The sequence below is a fragment of the Chenopodium album genome, chromosome 18 (assembly GCF_948465745.1).
Source record: "Chenopodium album chromosome 18, dcCheAlbu1.1, whole genome shotgun sequence".
Classification (NCBI taxonomy): Eukaryota; Viridiplantae; Streptophyta; class Magnoliopsida; order Caryophyllales; family Amaranthaceae; genus Chenopodium; species Chenopodium album.
Window position 1 is genome coordinate 49,145,012 of NC_137851.1, and position 5,779 is coordinate 49,150,790.

The 5,779-nt window shown below is 32.8% G+C and overlaps 1 long non-coding RNA gene across 2 annotated transcripts; it reads left to right on the forward strand.

Annotated features, from left to right (window-relative positions):
- The first annotated feature begins 334 nt into the window (after nucleotides 1-334).
- Nucleotides 335-3,686, forward strand: LOC145591010 (uncharacterized). Of its 2 annotated transcripts, none has more exons than XR_014102228.1 (4): nucleotides 335-554; nucleotides 1,229-1,276; nucleotides 2,716-2,897; nucleotides 3,444-3,686. It is a non-coding gene; the product is annotated as an uncharacterized LOC145591010 (long non-coding RNA). The 2 variants fall into 2 exon arrangements; XR_014102227.1 differs by having other exon boundaries at nucleotides 2,812-2,897.
- Nucleotides 3,687-5,779: the final 2,093 nt, after the last annotated feature.

Genomic DNA, 5,779 nt, shown 5'->3' on the forward strand with positions numbered 1-5,779 from the left:
GCGTTTGTAACTAGCTTACAAATGCCAGTTACAAATATTAAGTAAAGAAATTTTGACCAAAAAGTTTGTAACTAACTTACAACGTCAGTTACAAATATTAAATTACTGGAAATAATTTTATTTTATTTTTATTAAAGAAAGAAAACAATTTCTCGTTGGAATTTTTTTAAGGGAATATTTTAACCTATATAAAATCCTCAAGTACCCTTACTATTGCACATTTATTGTTCCTTATGAACAGGGAAATGACGCCTTTACCCTCTGCCCCCTTTGCTGAATTGCCCAATTTACCTATAGTAGTTTTGTCTTTTTGGTCTTTAACGTGTGGCTTGTTCCTGGTTTTCTTTCATCGTCCTCTTTGCTTCATTATTTCTCTTTCCTGTTTTTCTCATTTCCCTCAATCTTTTCTCATTTTCCCCCAATCTTCTTCCTCAAATCGCCAAAAATGGCATCAATCACCGTCCCCTTTCCCTTTTTCCATGGATAACGCTAGAGTTTTTAGTTCGTCGAAGCAGTTTCCGAGCTTTCCCTCAACCATTGAAGCGGTTACTCAAGTAAGCATTTTTTTTCCTTTTTTATTGTTGTAATTATCGAATACCAATTTCTCAATCTAAGGTTCATTATAAAGAGGAATTAAGGTTACAAATACTCTTATTGTTTTGATTGATGATGTTGCGGATTTGTCGATTGGGCTTATGCTTGTTGTATTGTGAAAGGATTTCTCAGTGTGATCTTTATGTTCGTAAAGGGTTGTGAAAGAAAGGGGATTTTTTTATTAAATACTAGGGTATGTTCATTTAATTTAATTTAATTTAATTCCCCTTTTAATTTATATGATTGGGTTTGATTCAAATTTTTGATTGAATTATGGTTTTTATGATTATGATGAAGTTTTGAAATAGAAGTATCCCAGGTAGCTTGTAAACATATGAGAATGAGAGTCATTTCAGTAGAAATGCCAGTTTGTGGATGAATTTACTACAGTACTACACTATTACTTATGCTGACCAAACAAGGTGAGGGAATAAAGTGAATTACTGTCATCGATGCGATGATTGTCATCTGCAATCTACACCTTGCAAAATCTCTGTCTATTGATAATTTTCTAAGGAAAGATTAAGATATATATCATTATTTGAATGTATTTTTTATGCAAAGTGTATCAAATTTTTTACACTTTGACGTAAATGGCTTTGCATAATGATTATCTGTTGCTGGCATGTTACAGGGATTCCTTGCGGAGGGTTTGTTGCGAACAACTGCAGGTCTGGGCAGTGTATGTTTACTTTCTAATGCTTCATATTCAGCTGCTTGACTGGCTTCTTTATCTGTGCAACAAATCCTTTGCTTTAATAATTGATATTTTGTTTGCTATGCAGTGTATCTTATATGGACATTTTAATCCTATTTGGCTTGTTGTTGTGTTGTTGTTTAATAGAATAAGAGCAAAAGACTGCATATGACCCATGACTAGTTTTCCTTTTTTGAATACCGCGAGACTATTTAGAATATTAAGAACTCTTAGAAAGTTTTTGGTTTGAAACCATCTGTCATTCTTTTTCTTGGAGGCCACTCAGATCACCATGATGTGAAGCTGAATTGATGTCTTGCTCCAGGAAGCCTACTTTTTACTGTGATTATGTTGTTTATTTTATTTTTATCCCATTAGGTAGAATCATCTAATTGCTTGCTAGCTCCAGCCTAAGGAGTCCTAAATTTCACTTGGAAAGTTGTATTAGCTTTATTTTTTATTTTTATATTATTTTATGTGGGAATTGGGAGTTTCATTCTTGTATATCTGATCCGATTAGGAAAATTTGTTGTTGTTGTTTTGTCCAGTTGCTACTTCCAAATCAGTTATGCTTCCTTTTAAATCATTTGAATGTTTCCATTGGAGAGTGTGAGGCTTGTTTCTTATGAGTTCTAAGTGTTACAACAAGTATTAGAAATAAGTAAAAACCTTTTCCAATTAGTTTTCTCTTTCCCTGTATCGAAACATAACCCTTGCGACTATACTAGTATCTAATTTTGTTTTGTGACTTTGTTTGGGATTGTTTCAAAATAGTAGAAGTTATAATGATTGTAGATGGTTGGTACTTGGTAATGAATGATTATTCATTTCCTTGCTAGTAGCCATTATCTTTTGCTAAGATAAATATACAAGGCATGTTTTAGGACAAATGATGATAGAGTAAAAACAAGGAGTTCGAATATTAGAGTATGAAAATATTGTTAATTTCAAGTGAATATATTATGATTTGTCTCTCTTATGAATGTGGGATAAATATCTAGGCCGTATGACTTAGATTTGTAAATTTTCTAGATTTTATTAAGTCTTATTGATTGTAGTGTTGTCTTGGGGTTTTATATGTGAGGTTGTGAACCTTATGTTTGAATGGTTGTGAGGTTGTGTAATGGACATAGATATGTAGAAAAAAGTAATTGACATTCTTACGAGGTTAATTTTTTTTTTTTTAAGTGGTAGGATTTGATGAGAATCGTATTGCTTATCCCCGGAATTGTGTGTGCATTTGATACGCAATTTGGGGTTTATCTTGTGTCAAATAGTGTGGATATGGGAATTAATAGTTTGCTAAAAGCTAAGTGAACTACAAAGAATAAAGGACTATCTTGTTTTTGCTTATGAGAGTCTTTGCTAATTGCTTATGGTGACTATCTTGTTTTGTATGATGACTATCTTATTTTTTCTATTAGGATTAAGCCTTAGAGTTGCTGCTATTGCTGCTGCTGCTTCCATGGTCATCATACAGCATTTACTCCCTTAATGGATAGAATGGTTTTTTGTAACAGGTGGTTAAAAAAGCAGAGTAGCTTTTGCAAAGATTACTTTCAAGAAGCCACATTTGTTATTGCTGGACGAGCCATCAAATCATCTTGTAAGTATTTTCATCATTGTGATTATTGGTTACTTGTATAAAAGAGTGTTGAACCATAGGTGAGGCAGCAGTGCCTTCTAAATCTTGAATGCATCAGGTGGATGAATTATTGATTTTAAAAACTTTTATGAATTGAAAGTAGAGTTCTTTGTTGCATAGTCCATTTTTGTGTGTAGTTTGTGTCAAAAATAATGAAAAAATATGGGCTTGACACTTTCTCTTTTCCAGTTTGTGAATGACATGTCACAAAAATATGAAAATAATTTAGATTGACCTATTTGTTCATATTATGGGGAACTAAAGGTTAACTGTTAATAAATGTATTTGCTATATCAAATGGATTTGTTAATGCTATTTCCCAATAATGTTAGTCATCATACATTTGTTCGTTCATAGTAGAACATTGCCAACCTTTAACAATAGAAGTTGCCAAGTTATGTGAAGAATCCTTCAATGTGGTTTGTGGGTTTATTGTTCTATGTAGGAGACGTTTCAATTGAAATTTTGCAGACATAATTTGATTATGGTACTTTAAATTAACTGCAGGATTTAGATGCCGTAGAAGCTCTTATCCGGGGTAGGAATACTGGTGGTATTTTTTTCATTCATTTTGGCTGTAGCCCGTAGCTATCATCTATTGATACTTTTTTTTGGCTCTTATGCCCCAACTGTATCATTTAACGAACTATCTTTTTAGTTATAGAGTATTATTTATTGTGAATTATGAGAGACATGTTTGTAATTTACAAGTACATCAATTCAATATTATGTTAGAGTTGATGATGTATATATGTAGATGTCGCTTAAATTTGACATTTTTATTGGTTAGAGATAATTATTGTATTTTATAAAAGTTTATTAATATTTTACGGTCTTCACATTAAAAAATAGTAGTGTATGTGTGGTGGCAGTAGAGGAAATTGCTAATTAATTTTTTTTTTTTTAAAAAAAACACTATTCGTAACTGGCGTTAGGCTATGCAAGTTACAAGTAATACTCTATTTGTAACCGGCATAACTTAATGTCAGTTACAAATAGCATGCTTTCTAACTTGGAAAATAGACTATTTGTAACTGGCGTTAGGTTAAGCTAGTTACGAATAGTATATTATTCGTAACTAACATTAGCCGGTTACGAATAATTTTCACTAGTTGTAACGACGGCATTCGCAACCAACAATGCCAGTTACAAAAAGTCAATTTTGCCAGTTACAAATAGCATTTTTTCTACTAGTGGTTAAAAGCTTTTTAAAGTATGTTGGTGATTGAGATTTGGTAGGAAAGATTTTGGGCATATAAGTTAGAAATAATCATGTTCTTGCGTGCATTAATATTTAGGTTGTGATGTTTAATCATGTGAATGGATTACTTGTGAGCATGTAATTATGTGATTAGAAATAAGAAAATTGTTTGATTGAACATTGAACCTAATTCATGCAAGAACTGTATTATTTTGTTTTCTTTGGGAAAGGGAATTCTTTTCTAAGTCTTTTCCTTTTCAGGATGTCGAACCTCCCTTCCAAAAACACCCAAATTGGTACTCTAGTCAAGAAAAACAATGTGAACACCCCTACGATAATGTGGAGAAAATTCGCTACTATTGTTTCTATATGAGTAACGTCCTTGGAAACAAACTTTATGACCTCCCTGATTGTATCTCTGCTATGATCGTTTATTGCCTTCCGGATGGGCCTCCATATCTTGCTGTTAAGAAAAAGTTATCTGATTTCTACCTTCCAGGGAACATTCCAAACTACTCTAAGCATAAGGATTTCTTTGGTCAGTGGTATCCAGATTACCGATTCTTCATTACATATCTCATTAGGGTCGAGAAAGCCCATGGTCAACGTATGCATATTCCTTATCCAGATTACTACTATGACAATCCAGTGGGGAATAATCCCCCTTCTTCTAGCCATCAGTCAGGTAGTTCTTCTTCCACAGGAAATCAATTAGGGGCAAATGGAGAGCAAGAACAGGGAGAAGCGATGGAAGAGAGTAACAACACTGTTGATAGTTCCCTTATGGAGATTTCCGATCCAAATCCACTTCCAACCCCCAATAATAATTGATATTTCATCTGATGAGGAGGAAGAGGTAGAGTTCGTTCAAGTAGAGCCTGAACCAGAGTCACCTAAACCCATGGAGGAGACATATGATCTTGAGTTCGATCCTGAAAGTTACAAAAAGTCCACTGATAAGAGGGACAATGTTCGAAAGGATTAGACCTTTATAGTTCCTTTTCATTAAGGATTCTTAGTTTCATTTTCGTTTATTATTTCTTTCAGTTTTAGTAAAGTAATAAGTGGTGTAACCACAGTGAGTCAGTGAGCTTATGTAATGCATAAGTTTTTGGAACTCATTTTTATTTCAGTAATTCTATTCATTTCCTTTATTATTAATAAAATTCTATTTATTTCCTTGTCAATTAATTTATTTTATTGACAATTAATTCATTTCACTTCCCGAAATTGTTCATCTCATATTATCATTCCAATGAGCCAATCCTCAATCAAAAGCACTCTAATAAATTATTTCTAAGCTATGGAAATTTATGGGAATTATTTTTATTTATCTATGTGTTGCTTTATTAAATGTATGGTTGGTTGTTCTAAAAAAAAATGTATGGTTGTTTAGCAATCAATAATTGATTGACAAAGCTACAAATTTAGGGAATTTAGCTTTTGCTATCCCAATTTGTTAGCTTCAAATTTATTGTGAAAGTTTCAAGGGTGTTAATTAATAAATGAGTGTATACCTTGAGAGCTAACCAATACCATATCTAATATAGACCCTTGTTCTTAATTCAGGAGAAGAAAGATGGCAAGGGGAAGTGGTAACAATAATGATGGAGGAGAGTTGAGTGAAGTTGTGAGGCAATTG